This window comes from Tigriopus californicus, chromosome 11, assembly GCF_007210705.1.
Source record: "Tigriopus californicus strain San Diego chromosome 11, Tcal_SD_v2.1, whole genome shotgun sequence".
Lineage (NCBI taxonomy): Eukaryota > Metazoa > Arthropoda > Copepoda > Harpacticoida > Harpacticidae > Tigriopus > Tigriopus californicus.
This window is the reverse complement of record NC_081450.1, coordinates 2,957,575-2,969,901: the sequence shown is the minus strand read 5'-3', so window position 1 is coordinate 2,969,901 and position 12,327 is coordinate 2,957,575.

Below are 12,327 nucleotides of genomic sequence, written 5' to 3'. Positions count from 1 at the left end.
GAAAACGCGACATCATTCCGGTAATAAACAATGTTATTTCAGACAAGTAAGTCTCAGGTTAGTTACGTCTATCTAAATGTAATACAGGATTTGTTTTCACTTGATCTGCGGATCATGCGTTCCAATCTTCAAAATCAGCCGTTTTTAGGCCAAACAAATAATGTGCTACCATTATATGCATCCAAATTTTGGGGCTCTCTTTATTTTGATTTCCTTCCTATCACCTACCTATCCGGCCCTAAAAGACGTGGCAATGAATTGGGGGACCATCTAACCAGACTTAAATTCACCCAAACAACTAGAGATTATCTCTTACAGAAGTACTCTATTGCTCCGTGCAAACTCAAAAATTTGCTATGTATGCCAACAAAAATCCTAAGAAATGATTTTTATTTTTATTTTTTATTGCGATTATCAGCCGCTCAATCTCATCAAAACACTCCATGCACCAAATACAATTCTAAACCTATTAATTTTCCTCCCATTCTTGAAGTCGTCTCACATTTTCTAGTAAACATAACAAATTAACACTGAAATTATTTGCTTTGCTCTGTTTTTCATGTTCTTCTTTCTGTATCTTTTTCTTAGTCTCTTCTTTTCTTTTAACTTCAAACCGATATGATTTCCTACAAGCCTTTCAATTTGATTTTGTAATTCTTCCAACTCACGTTATCGTGTTGCAGCTTGGCCTCTGTAACATTATTGACTATATAAGTCATATCTTCGTTAAATTGCCCAGGTCCTGGTGAAAACAAGCTTTTGCTTACCCAGAACCTGAGGAATTACATGCTCATGAAATTTTTGATGTATCAAGATGCTAACGCAATGATAAAATGCCGACATTATTTCATCATGATCAAAGTGTTCCTGAAATAAATCTATCTATCTATCTATCTATCTGATCGGCTCGTCCATGAGAGTGAATTGGACCACTGAATATTATATATTCTAATCATAAATGCCGAGGCTCTGGGTGGCTCTTTTCTAATATGCAGCCTTATTCTTGGTCGATGGTCATGCTGTAAAAAACTATCGACGTTCCTCTGATGCAGTGTGACCCAACGCAAGAATCACCTGAATGTATTTCAAGAACATGTTTTCTTCCCACTTTTATTTAGACACATGCGGCTAGATTAATTTTCATGTTTGCAGTGCTATGGGCAAAACTAAACACAATTTACACTTATTTACGCTATTAGCTTGAAGAACCACTGGTAGAGCTCCCATTCCAACGAAGAAGGGTAGAGAAATGAAGACCCAAGATCAGGAACGAGTTTTAAAGCAGCCCTGGTTCCGAAACCTAGAACGGCAGGGTTGCATTTTGGCACTCATTTATGGAGTTTTTATTTTGATATTGTGCTCTCTTTAGTTTGTGATGGGAGCCCTAACCGAGGTCCTTTAAGCTAAAAAGCTGACCTTCCGGATCGCAACATTTTGGAGCATAGAGACCCTCTTTGGGATCAGGATGTGGTTCTATCATGACGATGATTTAGTTCGTATACATGCCCTCGTGACAAGGTAAAAAGGAACCTTGTACCTTGTCAACAAAGAAGAACCGGAAGCTTCGCTTGAGTGACCCTATCTATGATGGTTTTTAGCAGACATGACAGATTTACTAATACATATTTACATGTGAAGAAACAATTCAATTTCGAAAAAGAGTATGACTGGAACATGGAGAAAATCGGAACATGGAGATACTTGGAACATTGAAATGTAATTGGAACATTGAGACATAATTGGAACATTGAGACATATTTGGAACATTGAGACATAATTGAAACATTAAGATAGAGAAAGAGAATGAGAGGAAATATGAATGATGACATATGCTTTGTGCTATATGCCTTTAGTGAAAGCAAAAGTTAAAAACCAAGTCTGTTTCTTCACTGAGGCTCGCTTCCCTTTTTTTTCTCTTCTTTTCCATTGTGTTGCCTTTTCTCTTCGTTTTCGTTCGGCTTTTTCCCTCCATTACTCTATTTCATCTAATTTGATGCTTGAGTGGGCATGCAATAAACAATAAACAATATGAAATTACTAGCTCTTCATGGAATGTGGATCGGTCTTGGAAGATTGGGTAGAAATTAAATAGAGATAAGAATGACCGAGGTCCATCACACCTACAGACAAAATGCACCTTATTGGGGCACCGACTGGCTAGTCGGGGAGCTCATGGATAAAAAGGCCTGAAACAAAAGATCGTGGAAAGCGGGAATCAATTGCGTCCGATAACCAATTATGAGCGAAGGGAATCAACAGCATCCTTGTCATATTTGGAACGTTCATAAAATGGGGCACGTGAACTCATTCTTGAGCACGGAATAATTTGTCTTCCTTCTTTAGGGCATCGCGTCCCTTTGGAGCACAGAATCATTTGACTTTCTGTTTCAGGGCATCGCGGAACAGACTTGGCGGAACTTGAACTTTTTCGTACTTTTTCTCTGATTAACAAACTCCAACTTTTACTGACACCTGTTCGAAGGGTAGTTAAATTTTGTCCGTGTCCATTACGCTTTTGCGTGTATAAAAAGAATGCCTGGTCCCCTTTCCTCCATTCTTGGAGGGCAGTTCCAGCTTAAAGAGAGTTTGAAGCTGCATAAATAAATAGCACGGTGAAATTGTATAAAATTGGCATTGGGCATCGGATGGGGCGAAATGCGAAGGGGAAATCATTTGTGTACGAGGATGAAACCAATTGGCAGACTCGTCAAATTTATCCACTGAGCGGCGGACTTACAGAAGAAGTGATGTATACAAACTAAAGCATCGTCATGAGAGAACCACACCCTGATCCCAAAGAGGAACTCTATGCTCCAACTTGTTGCGACAGACTTGGAACAGGCGCCGTAAGTGCATGCTTTTCTCTGTATATAAAGCCATGTTTATATATGAATAAAAGGCAGTCTACGACTAACCACCGAGACCAACCCTTGTTTTTATTTCTAATTAATACATTGCAACCGTGATCTAGGTTGACCAATACAGGGATATGAAATGTGGTGTATGCGTAAAGGTTAACAAGATTGGCGAAGACTGGCCCGTAGATGTCACGTTGTAGGAGGAGAAATAAGTTAAGTTAATAGTGAATGTAACCATTAACGTAATGGGGCCTGGGATAACGTCCTAATAAGTTTGGTATTTGTTCAAGATCGGGAACGAGGAGAATATCTACAGGGTGGATTTTATAAGGTGTTACAGAATTTGCTTTGGCAAAAGTGACAATATGGTTGAACCATTTACTTTCAAAATTGGTGCCCCAATTGCCAACGGTATTGGCTTTGCATTGAAACCATTGCAACATTTTTTGAAAAACAGCTTTCGACTTACGGAAGCAAAGATCAGCAAGTCATTTCTAGGGACAGTACAGAGCGTGCCAGCGGTGAGGCTGACAGTGGGTGTTTTCTGTGCATATCTTTTGTCAAGAGCGACCAATTTGACTAATCTTTTTTACACTGAAAGGGAGTTCATCGAAGAGCCTAAATCCAGAATCTGGTGTATCTAGAGCAATTTTCATAGCGGCAATAGATGCTTTTTTGTAACACTTTATCCCGTTCACCCTGCAATTGGATTCGGGTTAGGACCACGTCGAAAGTAGTCAGAGGAGAAAGACAATATGTAATTGGTTTTGGTTAGGACCATACCAAAATAGTCAGTGAAGGAGGGAATACAAGACTGATGTGTCGACTCTATCCACAATGGGCAATTTCAATGGTTTAGTGGGCATAAATGAGTCCCTTTCCAATGCAAGGCTATTTGTAAGAGCCATGCATTCATCCGGGGAAAATAGAGAGAAAATAGAAAAGTGTTGTGCCATGACCTTGCGGGAATGAACCTTCACATTGAGGGAGGCTTAATCTATGGGGAAAGTGTAAGTGGACACTATTTAGGATAAGCGGGCGTCCCAAGCGGTGTTGATCTGAAGCACAGGCCTTCATTAAATGGAGAGGAGTAATAACAATGGACTTGGGAGGATTTGATGAATGCTTGATGAAAGAGAGTAGTTAATCAGAACCAAAAACCAATATGGGATTTTTTTTGGTTGAAACCTCGGTGATGTGACATTGTGCCTTTGAAATGGGACAATGATTTAGTGCCCTCGAATCTGCAAAGTGATGAAAAAAGATAGCCATAGTAGATGACCCTCACGGGGCCACGAAAGCTTGTGGGTCATGTTGGAGACAGATCATACATCAGTGTGGTCACCCGAGCAAAATGAGTAGCCAGTGAAGAAGGGGACAGTATGATCAACGAGTCCACTCAATCCGCAATGGACGTTGTCAATACTTGGAAATGGCCTTGTTTTGGAAAGGAGTTCATTAGTGCCAACCGTTCATCTGGGGATAAACAGAGATCCTCCTTGAGCCATCAAATGTTAGGCCACGACCCTCCATGGGTGGTCTCCCAGATACCTATGGGGACGTTTAGGCCAGGCTGGCCAGGTTTTCTTCAGCCGACGATGCTAGTTCGTGTAAAATTGATGCCAAAAAAATGCTACTTGGAATTCGAAAATGCTAGAACAATGCTACTTTTTTAAGAAAGGCATATTATTCATGGTGCTCATAAAGGATTTCAGTTTCATAATTCAATTATAATTGGCACTCTTTGAATGGGTATGTTCAGGCAATATTTGAAAATTAAACTTTTGGAAGAAAAAATTGAAAAGCACAAAAATCTGAAGAAAACCCTTGCAGTAAAAATTGATGCAGTTGTGTTTTTTGATATTCTCCTAATTTTGAAGCCTTTTGAAGAAAATTTTTCACGATTTGAACAAGGTTTTTTTTTTACACAAAATTATTATTATTCTCATCGCCAAAAATGTTCATCTTGGGTTATCCTGCAAATAAGATAAATTGTTTTTGCGTCGTGCATCATACTTCAAAGTAGACATTAGCAAGGGCCACAATACGTTTCTTTATCCATAGAGCTCAATTGTTGAATCTATCTTGAAATTTTTTCGCTATTTTTGAATTTTGTCATTTGGTTTACCTTAATTATGTGGGGGAAATACTTTCGGAATACCATGATACTAACCAAAATATTTATGTTAATTTGAATATTACAGTGAAATTAACCCATACTTACATTTACTTAATGATTTGTACCCAGTTCTTATACCTGCACTGACCATTTTAATCATTTTTTTGATTTGTGTTAGCCAACCTAAAATCTTTTTTGTGCGCCGAAAGTCTAGGTAAAAACAGAGATTTGGCTAAATCTTTTTCAGTGAAATAATGCTAGGAAAATGCTAAAATGCTAGAAAAGATTTCACAATGCTTGGACCATTTAAAAAATGCTAGTTCAATGCTAAAAACCAGACCAATGCTAATCTAAAAAAATCAATGCTAGCGGCTTTGAAACAATGCTAATTTTCAAAAATTAGCATCAAAAAATGCTACCTGGTCAGCCTGGTTTAGGCAAGCTCTGGCAGGTTCGTTTGTTTGCTGGTACCAGTGTCAGCGATGCAAGTTTGGAGCTTCAAACATGTTTTTGAGAAGCTGACCCTTCTTTCACATTACTATATGAGGAACGGTCAGCTTCGTTAAAACTAGTTCGAAACGGCAATTTAGCATCACTGGCATTGGCAGGCAAGTTTGTTTGCTGGTACCAGCGCTTGCCTAAATGTCCGAATAAGAGAACGCGAATTGGGATTTTGACTGAGCTGGAGGAGAGAAGAATCATACAAGACATTCCACTGCAAAGAAGGAGAGAAAGAGGACCTGTAAACTGAAATAGGGGAGAAAATCCTTGAGTCGGAATTGTTCCTGGATTGGAACTGGAATCGTGATAGATGAAACCTTTTTATTGTCAAGGTATTGACAAGTCAGAATTGTTTTGAATCCAACAAGAAGTAAACCATTTCCACATTAATTTGCAGCAAAATTGAACCATGCGATTCCTCGAAGTTCACTTAAAGAAAAACCAAATCAATAGATCCAAAATGGATGGGAGGCTTGTTCTGGCTTCATACAGTCCACATGTCGTATGCTCTGAAAATTGGACGGAACTAACCTATAGGGAATAAAACAGGAAAGGAAGGAGCGCTTATAACCCACGATGATTGAGGAGTACAGCACTTGGTTTAGCTGAATTTCACTTCAGAGTGAATTTGCATCTCATGAGCCCCGAGGATCAATAGTGACGAAAAGTCACGTTGAACAGATGATTCCTCCATCTACTTGATTCATTTCAGTCAACTGAATCAGTTGGGTTAGAACACCATGTCCATTGTCTGACCAGCACATTTCCATAAGACAAAGCTATACTCAGTTGGGCAGATTTTGCACAGAATGGATAATTGCTCACAATGAAGTCGAACTTCTCGAGACCCAGGTACGAAATGAGTGCGGGTGGGTCAATGTACAACATCGGCCATAGGAGTTGCGTTCGAGGCCTAGGAAAACTGGAAGAGAGAGGTGTTCTTTGGGATTGAACGAAGCCCACCGAAGTAGGAGTATATTCGTCGGATGGGAGCCTGCAAACCAAAAGGAACATCAATATGGGTTGGGTTCATCTTGTCCACAAGTAACAATTTGGGAGGGGAACATCTTTTCCACATGGAACATCAACAGCGGGTGGGTGCCTCTAATCCAGAAGGATCATCTTCTTGGGGCTGGGTGCACCTTCCCAACAAGATCCATCGTGCACATAGAGTGTAATCACTAATCACATCATTGGCAAGTGGAAAGATAATTGTTGAGAAGTATGGGGCCTTGGTGTGAATTTCCTTAAACCCTCCACGAGGATTCGTTATCCACCGAAATGGGTCCTTGGTTGAAAGATGGATTTCATGCTCCCTCGATTGATCAAATAATGATGCGATGACTTCGAAATTGGAGAGAAGATCACCATGACGGTTGTCGTCAAGAATTCATCCGAGACTCCACCAGAAGGTTTCGAAATTATCGGAGGGGCTTCCGTTGCATATACCCAAATGGCAATTGGTAAAAATTGAAGTGAAGCACAAAAGACATGTCACTGAGAGTTATAGGTAAGAAATGTCACGGTCGCCATGTATTAGTCAAACTAAAGCACGGTCGTCATGTATTACCTAGAAATAAAACAACAGTTGGTCTCGGTGGTTAGTCTCAGACTGCCCTTCATTCCGGAGAAACATGGCTTCATGTACAGAGAAGAGCATGACCTTACGGCGCCTGTTCCAAGTCTGCCGCAACATTTTGGAGCATAGAGTCCCTCTTTGGGATCAGGGTGTGGTTCTCTCGTGACAATGCTTTACTTTGTAAGCAAATATATCTCATAGCTGGTAGGCGGCTGAGCGACTCTTGGGACTCGAACGACTTGTGGTAAAATGGTTGCCAGCAGAGGTCTTGATGCCTTCTCACCTTCGGTTTCTGCTGAGGATATTTTTGATGAATTCGATTTCGAAATTATGATTGTGTAAATGCAGGGAGGAGGATTGACGAGAGGTGTTTTTGGGTTTCTGAGGCTGTCATCCGGATTTCGGATCCTCCTCGCTTGATGAAACCGAATCATCTGACGAGCTCGATGAAACTCGGCTCCGGCCAATTATTCGCAACTTCTTTGTCACCTCATGAATCTGCCCAAACATTGCGTGTATTGGGATCTTCGATCTTGATTCATTTCGGCCCACAGAGCCTTGAAGAGATGACTGGGCAGAATGGTTGCTAGTTCGGCGAACCTTCAAAGTTGGGTTTGAGCCTTCCGGCGGATTGTGGCCTGTCGTCGAGTTTGAGGGATCTGCGGGGTTTGAAGTCATATGTTGCATGAGACTCGCCATGGTTGCCCACTCCTTTGGAGTGGAGAGTTGTTGCATGGCTGATGCCCATGACACGGTGTCGGTTTAAGTGTTGACAATTGGCCGGGAAGCATAGCCATTGGATTCAGCATAAGCCCCTGGTACCCTATGATGCAAGAGGACTTCTATGTCACTTATCATCGCGCCGACTTGACTTTCCCAGAGTTCCGTACAGCAGTTGCAGAAGTTGAAGCCCTTCTAAATTCAAGACCATTATGGAATCAAAATCTGATGATGTCCCTGTTCTAACACCTGCTCATTTTCTAGTTGGGTTGGTTGGTGGATACTCACTTTGTCCTCCCTTGGAGAAAAGATTGACGCCGGATGAAAGATTCAAGTACCTAAACACGACGTTAGATCACTTTTGGAAGAGATTTATGAACGAGTGCTTACCCTAGTTACACCCTAGAAGAAAGTGGCGTCAAGAGACAAGAGAACCCTCTGTTGGAGAGTTGGTGGGTCTGATCATAGAAAACCATATCTAGAATGCTTAAGTTCAACAGGAGCTGTACCGCATGAGCATGTTTTCAGGTCAGCTGACGCTGGTGGAAATGGGACAACGATATTTCGTTAAATCTTGCTTCAGGCAAGTTGAATTATTATCATGAAACGTTTGTTATTCCTCTTTAATCTTAATATCTTTTGAATCTTACACATATACAGGTAGAAAGAGTGGTAGAATAATAAAAAAACATGCTTTTTAGGGCATAATACACGTAACATGTAAAAAAAAAAGATTTGGACATTAGTAGAGCAAATCATCTACTCTATTGATTGCCCTTGTTTAGCAACGCATCTCGAAAATCTCGAAAGTGTAACAAAATGTATCCGAAATTGCAACGCAATGATGAGGCATTCGGAATTTCGTTTCAATCTCCCAACAATGTGCTTGAATGTGGGCGACATGATTGCGCCTATACGTAAACAAGGTAATCCCGACACCTCTGGAGGTCAGCCTGAACCCAGGCTTGATGTTCCTTGCGTTTCAGTTAAGTGTTTCCACCACATGGATGAAAACTTTAACTTGAGCCCCATTTTAACCTCTTCAAAATTTCGTTCTTAAAAATGTGGTCGAACAACTTACTCAAACCCGTTTTATGAAGCGTGCTGGACGAGAGCAATTGCTTGACAAGGAGTCTTATTAGGGGTTTCTACTCTGAATTTGGACGAGCCGTCAACGATTCAAATTTGCACCATAGTTGTCCTAAGTAGCTTGACTACGAATGAAACATTTATTCCACCAGCGACAGCTGAGACGAAAACATGCGATCGCAGCGCCCTTGATCGATCTATATATGAAGTTATCTATGGGTCTGATTGACGATCAATTGCCGGGACGACTTTGGAGGTTTGTGGTGATATAAGAATTAAGCCAAGGACAAGATGAACGAGTCAGACAAGTATTCATAAGAGATTCTAATGGTTCAATATTGAAAAGACCCCTTTCAAAATTACTACCCTTAGATGTTGAACCACTCAACTAAACCTGGTTTGAAACTTTTTGATTCAAGGCCGGAGATAGGGTGGGAAAACATGTCAGTCATGAAATGACATCAAGCTTATTATTTCAACTTTTAAGATAAATGAATAAATGAAAAAGAAAACAAACACATATCCGTGTGGGCCTTTCTCACGTCACTTCAGTTTCAGATCATGGAAGACCTCATCGACCTCCATCCCAGCCAACACAAAAGGAATTTCGGGGTGAATAATGATCTACCCGATTTTTCGGAAGAACTTCCTCCGACTCGGCATCCGCCGGCAGTCTGCGACCTGGAAGAATCGATGTCAAGAACAGTCCATGGAACAATCGTTCCGAGAGGCGAGAGATGGGTCTCAAAATTCTTCCCGTATTCACGATGAAGGAAGAAGCTAGAATGATCAGGGAAAGAATTCATCAATTTACACGAGACTTCCTTACTATAACGGAAAAGGAATTAAAAGGTCGAGAATTATGCATCGGAAAATATGATGAAAAAAAAGAGGACATTGAAGCTCATCCTGTTTTCCAAAGTTTCAAGGACACGGTTGAAGAAACTGGCATTTTGATTGTCGACACCGAAGGTCCCAGCCAAAGACGCTTGAAACATCATCAAATTCCACTTGAAGCCTCGTCGGCAATGGTCGAAGTTCGTCAATTGGGTGATATCCTTGGAAATGTGGTCATCATCCAGACACTTAAAGATTGTCGAGAGGAGCACATGGGTTGCCGATCAGGGATGAAGTAATTCTTTCCAATTTGGAATAGCGGACACTAGACTTCTTTCTTCGAAAAAATATTTTTCATACATTCGAAAAAACTGTTTTCGTTTTTTCGAAAAAATCAGCTTAACAAAAAACCGAAAAAAATGGTTGCACATTTCGAACTTCCTACCCTGGCTTCAACGAGGTGCATGATTACAAAATATTGTACCAAAAGATTTAGTGTTCGAAAAATGAATTAAGACGCCTAGAACATGCCAAAATGAACATGAACATATGAACATTAGTATATGTATGGTTTTGATATCCCAGCCCTTACCAGCCAAATAAAATCTGTTTCCCAAAAGTATATTTCAGTGCCCAAGCTTTGAATTCTAGGCAAGAACCTAGAAATTGTACGCTTTCAAGTTAAAGATCTATGAGAGTAGAGTGAGTGGTCTACGTACAACTTATCCCAAAAGTAGAATTTTAAGTCAAACTTCATTCTCCCATTTTGTTGATCAGATACATAAACTTACGACAACTTATCCTAACAACAAAAGTATGAGTTTTCACCGGCTCATTGTTTAATGCCATTAAAATTTGGGTTTGACAGTTGAAGGACCAATTCATATTAGTGATGGGTTTCGATCCGGAAAATCGCTATTTTGAAGGACCTTTGGTAGGGCTCCCATTCCAACGAAAAAAACGAGTGTTAAAGCTGCGCAGTCCTGGTTCTGATACCTAGAACAACGGCAGGGTCGCGTTTTCGCCACTCTTTTAAGGAGTTTTTATTTTGATATTGTACTCTCTTTAGCTTGTGATAGGAGCCCTAACCAAGGTCCTTTAAGCTAAAAAGCTGACCTTCCGCAACGAAACTCATCACTAATTTATACATTGAGTATGTTCATTATTAGATGGACAAGAAGATACGCGATTGCAATGGCAAATACGGTGTACAACTGTTAGTCCGAAAGTCGCCATCTCGGTAAGGGAACTGGGCTCCCTTATATAATTTGTAAAGGGGCCCTGAAATTCAATTTGACTTCAAGATCATAAAGCGGCTACCTTGACTTGTCTTACGCGGCGTCAAATGCATGCGACGGCGCTGTTAGCCAGGACGAGTGCACGCCTTGGTTTCGGATCGACACCGGTTAGCCACGCGTGCTCTGCTCTTGCTGCCTCTAAGCTGGCCGCTGGGAGAAAATAGAGAGCTGGGTGAAGAGTGACCAGCTGCTCAGTTAGGATTGAGATTAGGAGAAAAGCAACAATGGCAACAATCTCGGTGCGCAGAATGTGATTGATTGCTGAGAAAACTGACGAGATGACGATAGCATGGCCTTTCAATTTTGAAGGCCTGATAGACAGTGTGTTTGATATGTCATTTGCATTCCTTTGACATTAATATTTGTCCAAAATCAGTTTTATTTCGGATATATATGGCATAAACATCGGTCACAAACATTGCTCAAATCCTGGCACACTTTTTTAGAAGAAGAATTGGGTACAATGTACTAGATTAGCACAAAGTTTGGTCATCACCAAAGTTAGAGATGAAGCACAAAATATAGGAAAGCAGGTTCCTTTGCAACAGACAATCCCTAGGCATAGGGGCTTTTCAATTTGGAGGGACTTGAAGCAAATTAAAAGGTAAAATAAGGTCTTCCAATTATTTTTCTCGTCTCCTCTCTCTACCACCTGATGACCCTCTCCTTACTCCTCTTGGTACTAAATTCTTCCTCGTCCTGGCCATTTGAGAGACTTGTTAATCTCTGTATTACTCTCTACCAACCATCCCCATCTCCCACTCTAGTCTACACGCCTTGCCCTCTTTTTACACAATGCGTGCACTCGTCCAGCTTAATAGCTCCGTCACCTGCGGCTGACGCCGAGTAGAGTCAGTCAAGGAGTACAGCAGTGATAATCACGTACTCCATGCGTTAGTGAAGACCTAGAGGTCAAGATTATCCAAAATGCTTTCGACCCTAATGACATCTGTTCAGGTCAACATTCAAATTGGTGTTTCCAAAAAGGTCCACTTTTACGCCACCTTTGTCGCGTGGCGACGTTTATGCAAGCTCTGTCAGGTTCGTTTGTTTGCTCGTGCCACTGACAGTGATGCAAGTTTGGGGATTTCAAACACGTTTGTGCGACGCTGACCCTTCTTTTACTTTGCTCTAGAGGGAAAGGCCAGCTTTATAAAAACTTGTTTGTGACGCCAATTGTGCATCACTGACATTGGCAGGCATGATTTTTAGCTGGTACCAGAGCTTGCCTAAACGTCCGATTAGACAATTCCCAAGATTCGACGAAGTAGAGGTTAGTTTGCGTTACGGCAGAAACGATGGGTTGGGACCGAAAGAGCCGCCTCC